At 50.7% G+C, this 17,050-nt stretch overlaps 1 protein-coding gene across 4 annotated transcripts in view; it reads right to left on the bottom strand.

Moving 5' to 3' along the window:
• Positions 1-17,050, bottom strand: part of LOC101943388 (alpha-2-macroglobulin-like protein 1) — an 85,304-nt gene that overhangs the window by 44,328 nt on the left and 23,926 nt on the right. The window contains exon 1 of one of the 4 annotated variants that reach the window (XM_065584569.1): positions 3,331-3,451. The exons of 2 other annotated variants lie outside the window; for them this stretch is intronic. The gene's annotated coding sequence lies outside the window, so the exon portion shown is untranslated. Of the gene's footprint in view, positions 1-3,330; positions 3,452-17,050 lie in introns of those variants that run through there. One more of the 4 variants, XM_065584576.1, reaches the window with a different exon arrangement.

The following is a 17,050-nucleotide window of genomic DNA, read 5'->3' as shown; positions in this document are numbered from 1 at the left end:
CAGAGAGGCAAGAGGGCGGGTAATGGAATGGACATGAGCAACACATCTCGAAGAACAACAGTTACGAAAAGATAGGTAACTGTTTTTTCTTCTTCGAGTGCTTGCTCATGTTGATTCCATTCTAGGTGACTCACAAGCAGTATCCTCGGAGGTGGGCTTACAGCTCACGGCCTTGCAGCTTGCAACACTGCTCTACTGAAGCCAGCATCGTCCCGGGCCTGCTAGGTAAGTACGTAATGGGACATGAACGTCTGGACGGACGACCAGGAGGCCACCCTACAGATGTCCTGGATAGGCACTTGGGTTAGGAAAGCTGCCGAAGAGGCTTGCGCCCTGGTTACGGTTACGCGGTGATGGGCGGTTACGATCACCGGAGGAGGCACCTTTGCCTGATCGTAGCAGCAGCGAATGCAGGCAGTGATCCAAGAAGAAATTCTTTGAGCAGACACAGGACAACCTTTCATCCTGTCGGCCACTGCGACGAACAATTGCGTCGACTTGCAGAATGGTTTGGTCCTTTCAATGTAGAAAGCTAGCGCCCTCCTGACGTCTAGGGAATGCAACTGCACTCTTCCTCCAACTTATGCAGCTTTGGAAAAAAGACAGGTAAGTAAACGTCCTGGCCTGTATGAAACTACAAGACCACCTTGGGCAGGAAAGCCAGGTGTGGCCACAGCTGGACCTTGTCTTTGTAAAACACAATATAGGGCAGTTCCAAGGTAAGTGCCTTAATCTCAGAGAGCCTGCGGGCAGATTTTATTGCAACCAAGAACGCGACCTTCCAGGAAAGGAGGAGGAGAGAGCAGGAAGCCAGAGGCTCGAAGGGGGGTCCCGCAAGCCGTGACAGTGCAAGATTCAGGTCCCATGGAGGGACAGGGTCCCTGACGTGTGAACAGAGGCCCTTGAGGACTCTGGCAGTCATATCTTGGGAGAAAACCGACCTATCCTCAAGCGGCGGATGGAAGGCCGAGATAGTAGCCAAGGGGACCTTAATAAAGGAAAGGGACAGGCCTTGGAGCTTGAGATGCAGAAAGGAGTGCAGAATTAACTACAGTGAGGCCCACTTGGGCCCAATGCCTTTATCCGAGGTCCTACAGGCGAACCTCTTCCATTTGGCCAGGTAGATCACTCTGGTGGAGGGCTTTCTGCTGCCCGACAGGACCTGCTGGACACAGGCCAAGCACTCCTGCTTTTACACATTTAACCATGCAGCAGCCAAGCCGTCAGGTGCAGCGCCGCCAGGTTCGGATGCAGAAGGCTGCCGTGGCTTTGGAGCAGCAGGTCCAGCTGGAGCTGGAGCTATAACGCAGCAGCTACTAAGAGGTCCAGCAACGTGCTGAACCCTCACGCTCTGTCCTGCTTGATCTTCATGAGGACTCTGTGAATTAACTGCACTGGAGGGAAGACGTACAACAGAGCCCCTGACCACAGGAGCAGAAAATCATCCATCAGGAAGCCTCTGTCGATCCCCCGAATCGAGCAGAAAACTTGGCATTTCCTGTTTTCCCTAGATGCGAACAGGTCCACACGGAGAGTCCCCCACCTCTGGGGGATGATGCTAACCACTTCCGGATAGAGGGACCACTAGTGGTGAGATGAGAAGGTCCTGCTGAGGCGACCTGCCAACGCGTTCCTGGCCCTGAGGAGGTGCGCAGCTACGAGATGGAAGTCGTGTTGCACACAGAAGTCCCAGAGCCTGAGGGCTTCTTGGCAAAGGGCAGACAATGTGGCTCCACCTTGCTTGTTGATATAGAACATAGCTGCTGTCATAGGCGTGCGCAGCACATTTCATTAGGGTGTGCACCCAGGGAATTTTTTTTTTTAAAGGCAAACATCATAAAGGACGAGGTGTGGGAGGGGGTGCTGTGTGCAGGAAGGGGCTCAGGGCAAGAGGCAGAGGAGGGGTATGGGGTGTATGAGGGGGCTCAGGGAAGGGGGTTGGGTTTCAGGAGGGGTGCAGTGTGCAGGAAGGGGCTCAGGGCAAGGGATTGGGACAGAGGAGGGATGTGGGGTGTATGCGGGGGCTCAGGGAAGGGGGTTGGGTGCAGGAGGGGTGCGGAGTACAGGAGGGGGCTCAGGGCAGGGGATTGGGGTGCAGGGTGTGGCAGGGGGCTCAGGACAGGGAGTTGGGGTGCAGGAGGGGTACAGGGTGCAGGCAGGGGGCTCAGGGCAGGGAGTTGTGGGGCAGGGGGTTGGGGTGCGAGGTGTGGGCAGGGAGTTGTGGGACAGGGGGTTGGGGTGCGAGGTGCGGGCAGGGAGTTGTGGGACAGGGGGTTAGGGTGCAAGGTGCAGGCAGGGGACTCAGGACAGGGAGTTGTGGGGCAGGGGGTTGGGGTGCGAGGTGCAGGCAGGGGGCTCAGGGCAGGGGGTTGGGGCAGGAGGGGGCTCGGGGCAGGGGGTTGCGGGGCAAGGTGCAGGCAGGGGGCTCAGGGCAGGGAGTTGTGGGGCAGGGGGTTGGGGTGCGAGGTGCAGGCAGGGGGCTCAGGGCAGGGAGTTGGGGTGCGAGGTGCAGGGAGGGGGCTCAGGGCAGGGGGTTGGGGGCAGAAGGGGGCTCAGGGCAGGGAGTTGGGGTGAGAGGTGCAGGCAGGGGGCTCAGGGAAGGGAGTTGGGGGGCAGGGGGCTCAGGGCAGGAGGTTGGGGGGCAGGGAGCTCATGACAGGGAGTTGGGGTGCAGGAGGGTAGGCTGTTTGCAGGCAGGCCCGGGGCTGGGGATCTGGGCTCCCTCATCCCGGCAGGCAGGCTCGGGGGCCGGGCAGAAGGGGCTGGGCTGGGCGCTTGGGGTCAGGCCGGGCAGAGGCAGCCGGGGTGGATCGCAGAGGGGCCGGGCTGCTCCCACGGCTGGACTCAAGTCCGAGGGTGCCAAGCCGGAGCCCCCGAACAGCGCTGGGGAGCTGAGCTCGCAGCCGGGCTGCGGGGGGGCCTGTGGGCCGGGTTTGCCCCCTGCCCCGGGCCTGCTGCCTCCTGGGCCCCACTTAAGCTGGGCTGGGCTCAGGGGCGGCCTGACCCCTCCCCCCCTCCCCAGGGTGGTGCCCGGGCCCCCGGCCAGCGCGGGGAGCCGCAGGCGGGTTTCGGGCCCTGGGCGCTGGAGCGGGGCAGCTGCCTTGGGGGGGGGGAGGGGAGATGTGGCAGCACCCCCACGGGCCACTTTAAGCGGCAGTGTTGGTGCTGCCGGGTGGGAGGCTGCCAGGGAGCACATGGGGCTGTTAAAGCAGCCAGCCCGGCCCTGGGGAAGGGGAGCCCAGCTCAACTGGGTGCAGGCAGGGGGCTCAGGGCAGGGCGGGGGGGGGTGCAGGAGGGGTTCGGGCTCCGGCCGGGCCCGGCACCACTTACCCGCAGTGGCGCGCTCCCTGCCTGCCAGGGCCCCATGCCACGCCGCTCACCACCTCCCCGCACAGCCCCAGGGGAGGGGAGTGGTGGCACAGGGCTCTGCACGCTGCCCTTGCCACGCCTCCAGGTACCTCCCCTGAAGCTCCCATTGGCCACGGTTCCCCATTCCCGGCCAATGGGAGCTTCGGGAGGCAGTGCCTGGAGCAACCCCCCAACCCCAGAGACATGGTGCCCTGATGGCTGCTTCTGAAAGCAGCGCAGGGCCTGCGGCACCATGGGGGGCAAATCCCACGGTCCGGATCCGGATCCGGCCCGTGCGCACGCCTATGGCCGCTGTATCATCCATCAGGACTTGGACCACCCTGCTTCTTATTTGAGGTAGGAAAGCTTGTCAGGGCAGGCAAACCGCTCTGAGCTCCCCAACGTTGATGTGTAGGGAGCGATCGTGACTTGACCAACCATCTGCACGCTGAGATTGCCCAGATGGGCTCCCCATCCCAAGTCTGAGGCATCGGAGATGAGGGTCACTGACGGGGACAAAGCTACGAAGGGAACTCCCTCCAACACCAATGCAGGATTCTGCCACCATGTGATTTACGACAGTATGTGGTCCGGGACCCTTACTACATGGTCCACACTGTGTCTGTTGGGAACGTAGGCTGATGCCAGCCACACCTGCAGGGGCCCAAGGCGGAACCACGCATGCTGGACCATGTAGGTGCAGGCCGCCATATGGCCCAACAATCGCAGGCACATGTGAGTGGTGGTGAGAGCGTGGGCTTGCATGCACGAGATCAGGTCCACCATTGCTTGGAACTGGACCTCGGGGAGGAAGGCTCTGGGCTGACTATAGTCGAGGATACTCCTATGAACTCTGTATAATGCACTGGAATTAAGGTTGACTTTTTCTCGTTTATTACAGCCCCAGGTCGTGACAGGTGGAGCAAACCAGATCGAGATGCCGCCACACCTGATCCCAGGACCGGCCCTTTATTAGGCAGTTGTCAAGGTGTGGGTAAATTCAATTAAGGTGTAAGTGGCCTATTCTCAACAGTTGACAAGAAGGGGTGAATATCAAGGGAGGGAAAATTACTTTTGCAGTGCTAACAAGGCCAATGCAATTAAAGTGGACGTTGCCCATTTCCAACAGTTGACAAGAAGGTGTGAGTATCAGCAGAGGGGAAATTATTTTTTGTAGTGACCCATCCACTCCCAGTCTTTATTCAGGCCTAATTTTGATGGTGTCCAGTTTGCAAATTAATTCCAGCTTTGCAGTTTCTTGTTGGAGTCCGTTTTTGAAGTTTTGTTGTTGAAGAATTGCCACTTTTAAGTCTGTTATTGAGTGTCCAGGGAAATTGAAGTGTTCTCCTACTGGTTTTTGAATATTACAATTCTTGATGTCTGATTTGTGTCCATTTATTCTTTTGCATAGAGATTGTCCAGTTTGGCCAATGTACATGGCAGAGGGGCATTGCTGGCACATGATGGCATATATCACATTGGTAGATGTGCAGGTGAACGAGCCCCTGATGGTGTGGCTGATGTGGTTAGGTCCTATGATGGTGTCCCTTGAATAGATATGCGGACAGAGTTGGTGTAGCAGGGTGGACACCCGCTCCTGCCTAGGAAGGGTTAAAGCCAGCCCTGCAGAGGGCTGGGGCTGTGGAAGAAAAGCTACCTAGGCTGATTGGTGAAGTAGCCGCAGCTGGGCCACGCCCCAATCAGGCCCCAGCTGGCCTGTATAAAGAGGCTGGGAGCCAGGAGCCTCACAGAGTCTCTCTCTGCCTTCAGAGAGAGATGGGCCTGGCTGCAGGGAGCTAAGACAGAGTACCTGAGTAGAGCAGGGCTGAGGAGCTCCAGCCTGGAAAGCCCCAGGCTGCGGCCTAGCATTGGGCCAAGGGATACTGGGGGTTGCAGAGGGCAGACCAGGGGTAGGCCAAGGCAGCAGGTCCAAACTCTCCTTGCCAGTGATGAGTGGCTGATACTGCAGTCTGCCCCGGGCATGGGGCTAGATGATGATTGGCAGTAGCCTTACACTGAGGCGAGGTGGGGTTAGTGGGTGGGGGTTCCCCTGGGAGGGGAGATCCAGTGTGTGTGGGTACTGCCAGGGGGCAGCACCTGGAGCAAGGGGCACTGGGGTTCTGGGAGGGACGTGGGGGCCAGCGCAGACAACAAGGTGGATCACTGGCCTACAGAGGATGCTCTGGGCTGGATTGAGTTTATTTCCTAGGTGACCAGCAGGAGGCGCCACAGGTGTGAGTCTGACCTCTTACAATTGGCAATGGGGTTTGTTGCAGGGATTGGTTCCTGGGTTAGTGTGCGTGTTGTGTGGTGTGTAGTTGCTGGTATTTGCTTCAGGTTGGGGGGCTGCCTGTAAGCGAGGAATGGCCTGTCTCCCAAGGTCTGTGAGAGTGAGGGATCGTCCTTCAGGATAGGTTGTAGATCCTTGATGATGTGCTGGAGAGGTTTTAGTCGGGGACTGTAAGTGACGGCTAGTGGCGTTCTGTTACTTTCTTTGATGGACCTGTCCTGTAGTAGGTGACTTCTGGATACCCTTCTGGCTCTGTCAATCCAGGTGAGTATTGTAGTTTTAAGAATGCTTGATAGAGATCCTGTAGGTGTTTGTCTCTGTCTGTCCAATCGGAGCAAATGCCGTTGTATCTTAGAGCTTGGCTGTAGACAATGGATTGTGTGATGTGGTCTGGATGAAAGCTGGAGGCATGTAGGTAAGTATAGTGGTCAGTAAGTTTCCGGTATAGGGTGGTGTTTATGTGACCATCATTTATTTGCACTGTAGTGTCCAGAAAGTGGATCTCTTGTGTGGACTGGTCCAGGCTGAGGTTGATGGTGGGGCAGAAATTGTTGAAATCCCGGTGGAATTCACTCCATGCATCTGATTAACTGGGTTTTAGCCCACGAAAGCTTATGCCCAATTAAATTTGTTAGTCTCTAAGGTGCCACAAGGACTCCTCATTGTTTTTGCAGCCACTTTGTTAGAATCACTGGTGGGTTTGGGCGACAGAAGGGATGCCTGTACAGATGTGGAGTTGGTCCATCTACCAGTTTAGAGAGTTCTTTATGTGTCCGGGGACCCACCTGTCCATGGTGTCCTTGGTTGGAGACTAAGCAGTTCTTAGCCAACCCTGGAAGCAACAAAGGCCCAGCCTTGCACAACTGGTCACAAAGGTGCAGGCTGACATATGGCCCAAGAGTTGAAGATAGTTCCTTATTGTGGTCCGTGGGCTTCCCTGAATTGTCCCTACCTGTCCTGACAAGGTCACAAAACTATCTAAAAGGAGGTATGCTATGGCTGTCACTGAGTTCAAGTATGTCCCTATAAACTGTATCCTTTGTACTGGTACTAGCATGTATTCTTTATATTCAGCTGAAGGCCGAACTCTTGGACCAGATCAATGGTCTTCTAAGTGGATGATAACACTGCCTTGAAGGAACAGCCTTTGAGTAGCCAGTTGCCGAGGTACAGGAAGACAAGGATTGCTTCTTGTCTAAGGTAAGCCACCACTACCTCTAGAACCTTTGAAAATATCCTTGGAGCCGAGGATAGGCTGAAGGGGAGCATTCAGTGCTGGAAATGATCTTGGCCTACTGTGAATAGCAGGTATTTCCTATGCGATGGATATATTGTTATGTGTAGTGCCCTACCAAATTCATGGTCCATTTTGGTCAATTTCATGGTCATAGGATTTTAAAAATCATAAATTTCATGATTTCAGATATTTAAATCTGAAATTTCACAGTGGTGTAAATGTAGGGGTCCTGGCCCAAAAGGGGATTGTGGGGGCGGGGGTGGGGAGATTGCAATGTTATTGTAGGGGGGTCGCAGTATTGCCACCCTTATTTCTGCACTGCTGCTGGTGGCGGTGCTGCCTTCAGAGCTGGGCGGCCAGAGAGCGGTGGCTGCTGGCTGGGAGCCCAGCTCTGAAGTCAGTGTCACTGCTGCCAGCAGCAGCAGAGAAGTAAGGATGGATGGTATGGTACTGTCATCTGTCCTGCAGCAGCTGGTCTCCGGCCATCCAGCTCTGAAGACAGGTCAGAAGTAAGGGTGGCAATACCACAACCCCCCTACAATAACCTTGCAAAAGACCAGATTTCACGGAGGAGACCAGATTTCAGTCTGTGACATGTTTTTCATGGCTGTGAATTTGGTAGGGCCCTAGTTATGTAGAAGTAGGTGACTTGTTGGATAAGGGACAAAAAATCAATTCCCTTCCTCTAGTGAAGGAATGAGTTGCCAGAGTCACCACCCTGAACTTTTGAGGCTTCACAAACTTGTTCATCGGTCTTAGATCTAAGACCAGCTTCAACTTCCATCCTTCTCTGGTACTGGGTAATATTTTAAGTAGAATGCCCTGCCCCTCGAAGGGGAAGGAACCAGTTCTATTGCTCCTAGCTGAAGGAGAGCCCATCTCTTGCATCAATAGAAGCTTATGAGTCAGAGAAGGGGGGTTGAAGGGAGGGAGTGACAGGAAATGGATGCTGTAGCCTGATATTATGCCCTCCCAGACACATTGGTCCATGGTGGTCCATTTCCGCCAGGTGTGGGAATGGATAAGAAGGTCCCCAAAGGGAGGGAGGTAAGCTAACGGGTGCAGCTGTAAATCCAGAGGAACAGGAGGATTCAAACCCATCAAAACTACGGTTTAGATGACGCCTGCTTGAACATGAAGGGCAGCTGAGCAACACTCTTCCTCTGAAACCTGTCTCTCTTTCTGGGGGGTTCTGCTGGTCTATGGTACCCTGAGAACTGAGCCAGGTGTAACCTCTGGGCAGTCTGTGATCACTAAAATGCTGCTTGCTCGTAGATGTGTAAATGTTCAAGGAGCATAGGGTAGCCCTGGAGTCCTTCAACATATGCAGGGAGTCAGTCAAGGTCTCCAGGAAAAGCTTATGACCATCAAATGGGGAATCCCTCTACTGTATTCTGAACCTTTCTCGGAAACCCCAAACGCTGGAGCCATGATACCCTGCACGTAACTACCAATGTGAAGATGGATCTGGCAGTCGTATCTGCCATGTCTAAGGTCTCTTGGAGCCATTCTGGCCAATAACTTACCCTCCACAACTATGGACTGGAATTGCTCCCTGGAGTCATGTGACAGCTGTTCAATGAAGACCGTGAGTAAATGTTGTTGTTGTAATTAGTAAAGTTGCATATGACCATGACTGCCTGATAATTTGCAATCCAGGACTGCAGATGAGTAAGACTTTCATCCAAAGAAAGCAGAAAGGAGTTGAATAGGGGCAGGGAAGGGGCGGAGACTTTGGAGAAGGGGTTGTAATGGGGGTGGGGCATGGGTGGAGTCGGGGCGGAGCCAGGGCAGTAGAGGGTCAAGCACCCACCGGCGCCATTAGAAGTCCGTGCCTATGGGTTTGGGGGTGGCCAATGAGGACAGAGAAGAGTCCCGTGCCACAGAATGGCCACACAGAGACCAAGGTCTCAGTATCAAGAGAGCAATGGGGATTCTGGTTCATCTGACACCAAGAGGTCCCTCGAGTATCAGAACTCCTGTGGTACCGGAAAGGACCACAGTACCATCTCCATAGCTGAAGTTGCTGGAACTGGAGCTGACCATACCAGTGATGATGGGCATACTGGAGGCTTTATAGATGCCAGGTGCTGATGCTCGCTCAGTACTGAAAGTACTGCTGGTACTGGGACCCCCAGCTGAACTGCTTACATTGGGTTAAGGAGCAGGATGACATCAATGGCTAAGCAGAGTGCTTCGGTGCCAATAGCAGGGTTGAACTTGATGGTACCCTGTGCTTACCCTCCTTACTGGTGAAGGGTAGAGATGCCCTATTGGAGCAGTACTTCCTTTCCTTAGAGCTCTGGGACTGATTCCCCATTTGGGCACTTTGAGTGCAGAAGGTGGGGGGCCTGCAAGGATTCTAAAAACTAATACAGGCCACTCCAGGCTTGTAGTAAACTCCCAAGGTTACAGCTTTTCTCTGACATTGGCTTGGTAAATTTTGCCACCACCCAAATGCAAAAAATCCCCTTGGACCCAGGAAGGCGCACTTGGGAATTCCTCCCTGTGGGGTACCCTCAAGCCCTTTCACCCCCATCCCCACCCCCTGAGGAAGAGCTGAGGAGAAAAAAAACAAAAGAAATTAGCTGTTGCCACCAGCTAATCAAACAACATAGGCACAAACCTCTTTGGGGACACAAATCCAAATCCTGTTCTTAAAGGTAAACTTTATTAAAAACAAAAGAAAGGAAAATACATCTGGAACTTAGGCTTTTGCTAGATTTTAAAAGAACAATTCCAAAAATTAGCTTCCTTAGGGGTTCCTCTTAAAGGTTACAGGCAAACAAAAGCATTAGGGGTTAGCACAGAGGAGATCCGCAAGCCAAAATAAAGACCTAAACCTGATCATGTTTATCTAAACATTCCCTATCCAAATGATTTAGAATCATAAAATATCAGGGTTGGAAGGGACCTCAGAAGGTCATCTAGTCCTATCCCCTGCTCAAAGCAGGACCAATCCCCAAATCACCCCCTCTACGATTGAGCTCACAACCCTAGGTTTAGCAGGCCAATGCTCAAACCACTGAGCTATCCTAGGTATGGAAGATACTTTTTCATACCTGGTTCAAACCTTACACAGCATTTCTGCTTATAGCATTGCTGGTCCGTGTCCCTGCAGCCCAGAGAACGACAGACAGACAAAGGGAAGTTTTTTCCCAATTTTAAAAAGTTCTAGCCTTCCCATTGGCTCTTTTGGTCAGGTGCCCACTCCCTTTTTTCTTTTTGTATGTATGCAGGGAGGTAAGGCAAGCAGAAAACAGCTACCAAGAGGAATTGTACAGCTAACTGGCTTCCCGTAAAAGGGAGCTATCCCCCCTTCATTTATCACAGGGGCTTTACAGGCCTGCCAGTACCAGAGGAGGAGTGCTTGGCCTCAACAGTACCCTTGGAGACAGAGGACCTTGACAGGGACCTGTCTTTTTCAGAGCTGGCTCCTTAGAGATAGAATCCATGCTCCCCTTTTGGGAGTCTACCCAGCATGCTCCAAAGACTTTCCTTTCTTAGGGGAAGGATGCCCCGACACATACTGGGCACTGGATCTGTCCAGAGACAGATATATATGGGAGAGGGTATCTCCTGATCTGCTCAGAGGGTGATTGCAGGGAACATTCCATAGCGAACAGTCTGAGCTTTATCTCCCTGGTCTTCCTAGCCCTGGACTTATGGACCAAACAGAAGGAACACTTCTGGGAGATGTGGCACTCCCCTAGGCAATGGATACACTTATACTGTCTTGCTTACCAGTATAGCCTCCTGGCAAGAGAGGCAACATTTGAAGCCTGGCAACCCAGGCATACTCTGCCAGGAGAAGACAAGTTTCCCAGGGGAAAAGGGAGGGAAAACAGTCCTCACTTATTACTAAACACTGAATGGTAACCTACAACTACACACTCTCTTTGAAGAAAGAGAAAAGGCTGAGTATGCTCTATGCCAGGAATAAACAACCTTTGGCACACAGCCCATCAGGGAAATCCGCTGACGGGACGGTTTGTTTACCTGCAGCGTCCACAGGTTCGGCCCATCACAGCTCCCAGTGGCCGCGGTTCGCCGTTCCAGGCCAATGGAGGCTGTGGGAAGCGGCGCGGACTGAGGGATGTGCTGGCCGCCACTTCCCGCAGCCCCCGTTGGCCTGGAACGGCGAACCGCGGCCAGTGGGAGCTGTGATGGGCCGAACCTGCGGACGCTGCAGGTAAACAAACCGTCCTGGCCAGCCAATGGATTTTCCTGATGGGCCACGTGCCAAAGGCTGCCAATCCCTGGTCTAGACGGACGTAGGCTTCCATCTTGGGCTAAGGTGGTAGAAAAGGAACTAAGGGTGGTTTTCCAGCGCACCCCTATTTAGCCTTGGTGTCTGCCACAAGGAGGAATAGAGTGCACACATGGGCTGGACACTGTTAGCTAGATATCTCTGATCGAGGGCTCAAGAGGCGCATGTGCACCTGACGTGGAGCACCCATAGGGACGCTACTCAAAGAAGAACAAACCATTTGCCAGTAGAACTGTAGAGGCAATTACTTTGCTGCCTCCTCCACTGGCTCCTCCTCCCTGTTTTTCCACATGCCAATAGGCTACGTGCATGGCTCTTGGTGCATGGCATTGGGAGGAGTTTCTTGGTGGCACTAGGGAGCATGTCCTTTCATGGACTAGCTGAGTGCCACAGAAGCAGGAAAACTATGCCTGAGCCTGCAGCCCTGGACATAGAGGGGTTCCTGTGACTGGATAGCATTACAGACTACCATGGGGGCAGGGCGTGAATGCAGGTGGCTTCAAGGAGACACCTGTTGCTTTACCGGGATAATTGGATTTATTTTATGCTCTAAGGATGGAGTGAGGCCCATGCAGATTTCCTTATCCCTGCTGTTCCTTTTCTTTGCTTCAGCATGCTTCCTGACTAGCCTGGACTTACCTGCCCCAAACAGCCTTTTTATCCCATTGCTCTTTGGACATGCCCCTCTCATGGAGCAGGTCTTGCTCTGCTTCTTGCCCTGTTCATCTAATACTTTCCTTCTCTCCACATGCACATATAGACTACCTGTTGTTCAGAGTCCTCTTTGTAGTTCCCATCATCTCAACCAGTGATCTCGGTATCTCCAGCTACTCACCTCTCTGCTCAGCTAGCACTGCCCTCCTGGCTGTCCCATTGCCTTAACTCTGCCCCCTTGTACAGGTGCTTTACAATACAGCCTTTAAATACAAGACCACATCCTATTTCTCAAGTAACACTGTATCCCAGACAATTTTTTTTTTTTTTTTTTTTTTTTTTTTTACAATTAGAGATATAAATTGCTGCTTTCTACCCCCACTCATTTCAGCTGCAAGACTGTTTGGAGGAGGGAGTCAAAATAATTTATTTTTTAATACTCTGTGCTCAAAGATAACAGACCTGTCTTTGCTTCAGTTTTCCAGGGAATAAAAAAAATCACCTTTGGGCAGTAATCAAGCCTGGAAAATTTCTGCCCACAAGTAACACTTGTTAAGTTCTGAGTGACTGGAAACATTCCCTTCTGTCTAACGTATTTATATGGTCTCTCCCTGCCTCACTGTAATATCTGAGCACATCAATCTTTTAATGTATTTATCCTCACTGCACCCATGGGAGGAAGGAGGACTATGGGAAGAACTGTGGCACAGATATACTAAGTGACTTGCCAAAGGTCACACAGGAACTGTGCAGCAACGCAGGGAATTGAACCTGAATATCCAGTGTCCCAGCCTGGCACTGACTATACTTCCTCTTCCCCTTGTATGCGAGGTTTTCTCCCTAAAGCTGTACAAGCCAGGATGGGCTACACTAAGCCCTGAAAAAGTAATTGGATTAAGCTGCAATATCTTACAAGCCTATAGTGCTACAAATAGCTACTTTATTCCAATAGAAAGGGGAGAGTCCCAATTTTTCAGTGGGACACTAAGGCGAGATCTACATTAGAAACTTTTGCCAGTAACATAATGTTGCGTAGGGATAAGATTCTTCATGACATTTTATATTAGCAAAAAGCCCTAGTCTAGACACAGTTGTACACGCAAAACTGTCCTTTTGCAACATAACTTATTTAATTCAGGGAACTGGTGTAAGCTATATGGGCAAAGGCACTCTTTTGGCAGTATAAGCTGTGTCTGTATTGGGGAATTTGCCAGCATAGCTATACTTTGTAGACAATAGCCTAAGTACTTGCTTCTAGTGCTGGAGTCATAAGAAACTGGACCTTAAAACTACAGCATTATTAGGTGTCAAAAAGCTAATTTAGAGTTGCCTACAATTTTCAGATATAATTTTCCTCTCCTTCTGATTGTTGTACAGTTGGATTTGAAATACATGGCTGGAAAACACTATATAATACAGGGGTGGCCAAACATTTTGGCCTGAGGGCCACATCTGGTTTCTGAAACTGTATGAAGGCTGGGTAGGGAAGCCTGGCCCCTGCCCCTTATCAACCACCTCCCACTTCCTGCCCCCTGACTGCCCTCCTCAGAGCCCCCCGATCCATCCAACCCCCCCCCTGCTCCTTGTCCCCTGACTGCCCCGCCCCCTGACAGGCCGCCCGGGACTCCCATGCCTATCCCCATTCCCTATTCCCCATCCCTGGTGGCACCAGTGAGCTGAGGCTGCGGGGGAGGGGGAACAGCAGGGGAGGGGCCGGGAGCTAGCCTCCCCGGCCGGGAGCTCAAGGGCCGGGCAGGAGGGTCCTGTGGGCCGGACGTGGCCCACAGGCCGCAGTTTGCCCACCTCTGATATAATAGCTAAGTATTATTACTACTTGAGGGCAAAAATAAAAAAACAGTAGGAGAAAAAATGTTAAACTTCCCACAAACATTTTGAAAACTGATTTTATGTAGCATATCCAGAATATAAGGCCTTACAGTGGAATGCACTGGGTACCTTAACTATAGGCAGTGCTACCTGCCCCTGTAGGTAGCCACTAAGAGAAAAGGCTTTAATAAAAATATAATTTTAGCTCCTGGTGCACATATCTAACTTTACTCACATGTGTAGTCCCAATGGAACTATTTATGTGAGTGAAGTTACATGCCTGCATAAGTGTTTGCAGGATCAGGACCTATATTTCCAATATTTTGATTTTTTTTGCATACAGCAGTTTTGTAACATTCAAACCAGACAACCTACCAGTAAAGGCATCTTTTAAAATATTCAACACTTATAATTTAGTTCATTCTACATTTTAACCTAGACTTGCAATGACATACATTTTCAAATTATCCTCAACCTGATTTACACTAATGATTCAAAACAAAATAAACAAACAAGTGATTTAAATCACTCCACCCTGCCTGGTTGTGACTATTGGTCACTACTTAAATATACATGTTAAATGACACTTCTTCTTGCCACCTATGTTTGTAGGGACACTGATATCAAAGTCACTTTGGAACGGATATCATTTTAGATAATTAAAAATAAAGCACTTTACATATCTAGTTTCACTAACCCTCTCTCTCCCCTCCAACCCACAAAAATAACGGATTCAGTATGTCACAAACCAACATCTTTGCCTATGTTATTAATATCACTCAGATTATTATGGTGAAAGAATTTGAAAAAACAAATATTTTTAATGGCATTTCTCTCAGTCTGGAAAATGAAATTCAATGAAATCAGTTTCATTTTGGTTTACAGCCAATTTTACTTAGTATTTCTCTGTGCTGCAATGTTTAGCTAGCTCACGCTGCTGGGGGGTTTTGTTTGTTTTTTAATCACTAGGAAACTTTCTAATGGATTTGGGGGTTTTCTTAGTTTTGGACTTCAAGTTTTGATTGATTTAAAGGCCTTTCTAAAAAACAAAAACAAAAAATGTGTGTTCATATGAGATACCAAAGCCCCCCCTCCTTTTCTTTAATTCCATATTTAGGCCTCAAATTACAGTTTTTAAAATGTCTCCTTCACAAGAATAAGGAGGCAACAGCTTCAGAAAATGCCTGAATGAGGAAAAACAGATTTTATTGGATACCAGCAGGGGGAGACAGAGCCTCAGAAAAACAATCATCCTTTCATTGTAGTGAAGATATTTGGACAAAATCCTCCATAGTGTAACAGCACTGGAATCAAGTGATTTACTCCAGGGATAAATTTAGCCCATTGAGATGTGGCAGTCTGAGTCTTGTTTCTATCCCATATGCTATATTAAACACAATGACAATAGTAGAGATGAAGGCACAGGTTTTCAGAATGACCTCTGATTTGGGGTACCTCTGCTTTTGAATGCTTAACCTGGGACGGCTGTAGGCCTGATTTCCAGAGGTGCTAAGCATCCTTTGTTCCAACTGCTATTAATGGATACTCAGCATCTCCAACAAAATCAGGTTGTGGGTGTCTCGAGTTGGGGACCCACAATTAGAGACAACAGTAGAAAATGGGTTCACTTGTTTCAGCTCTGCAGACATGGTGCAAATACTAGTTAAAGTGACAGTAAGTGCTTTTAATAGACTTTATCTGGGGGAATAAATATGGTGCTTACAGGACGGGAAGATAAGTGCATCGTATTACACCTCCATCCTAACCAGCAGTGATACCCCTGCCTAAGTGCTGGGGAGGAAAGATTTACGCAGCCATAAAGCAGCAGGTAATGGGTGGGGGGTAGGGGGAGATGTTTCCTTGTCTGGAAGGCAGGGGCTGGTTTTTGAACAGCAGGGAAGTTTGGTGATAAGGAGACCCCCACCATTAGTGACTAGCTGAGGAAGGTGTGGATGGGGAGAGGATTCTAAAAATGAGGACGGGAATAATGGAAGAGGGAGACTTGCTGTGGGCAGGAATCTCATCTCTTCCTGCTGATCAAAAGCTTCCCCCACTCTGTATTAGCACCCCTTGCTTCCAAAACCCTCCTAACCAGCCTGCTTCACTGAGTCACTGCCTGTGGAACTGCTCTGGCTCCTAAGGGTGACATCTATTCAATGACACTTACAAAAACCTGTAATTAAAAGACAACTAAACTCCTTCAGGCAACTGAAGCAAAACACGCACACACACACACACACACACGCATGCCAGTGTGAAGGGAAATTACGACCGCCTCAATTCCACATGAACAAAACAATGCACCACAGTGTGTTGAGTTCAAAGAGGCACAGAATACAAAGAGATTAAACATGAGCCACTCAGGCTAAGGGAAAGAGATGGAAATATAATTAAAAGGAGATGGCTGGGGTGATGTAATTTTGCAGTTTGGCTGCTTGTAAAATAGACTCAACTCTCTCTCCAGGCACACTAGAGAATCCAGGGGCCTAATCCTATGAGGTGCTGAGCACTTTCATTTCCCTTTTAAGACAGCAGGCATTGAGAGCTCACAGCATCTTGCAGGATCGACTCCCTCCTCTCGCCCAGGGCAGCATCCAGAAAATCTGTTCCCAACCCAGCTGCAAGCTCTCCTGTCCCAGCTGGGCAAGAAAACGCTTCAATCCCACAGGGGGAGAATAGAGCAGTAGTTCTCAACAAGAGCCCGGGACCCCCTGGGGGGCCACAAGCAGGTTTCAGGGGGTCCACCAAAATAAACCAGAGAGGGGCCAGTGTTAGATTCACTGGGTCCCAGGGCAGAAAGCCAAAGCATGAGCCCCACCCCCTGGGACTGAAGCCCAAGCAATTCCCCTGCTTGCTACCCCCTAATGCCAGCCCTGGTTTTAATCTACTGGATCTGCAGAAAGACAGTTGTTATGGCACAGGTGGGCTGTGGAATTTTTATAGCATGTTGGGGGTGAGGGGGCTCAGAAAGAGGTTGAGAACCCCTGGAAGAGAGAACATGTACAGAGCTGGTGTGGATGTTTGTGGGGTGAGTTAGGAGAGCAGTAAACAGAAAGTTCCCTCTTAAACAGGAAGGGAATGTGATGTGCCCCAACACACATTGGCATAAAGCAGGAGATGTCTGCATTCCCCAGGGACTCAAGCTCTCATCCCCTCAGACTCCTTATGCTCTTAGGCAGACTTGTAAAAAACTTGAACTGTAAAATGAAGATTGTGACCCCTTGATGCCAACTGGCAGAGGGCACAGGGAGAGCACAGGGATTTATGGGGATCCCCTAGGTCAGATATACACATAATAGCTCACCAAAGGGTGGCATGTGAGGTCTCTGCTCATTAGAAGGTGACATACCTCTGAAATGTTCCTTTCAGGCAGGAGGTAACAGACTATCTCCCTGTCAAGCCATTTGGGTATTGTGTATTATCT

Source organism: Chrysemys picta, chromosome 1, assembly GCF_011386835.1.
Source record: "Chrysemys picta bellii isolate R12L10 chromosome 1, ASM1138683v2, whole genome shotgun sequence".
NCBI lineage: Eukaryota > Metazoa > Chordata > Testudines > Emydidae > Chrysemys > Chrysemys picta.
This window is presented reverse-complemented; position numbering and strand designations above follow the sequence as displayed.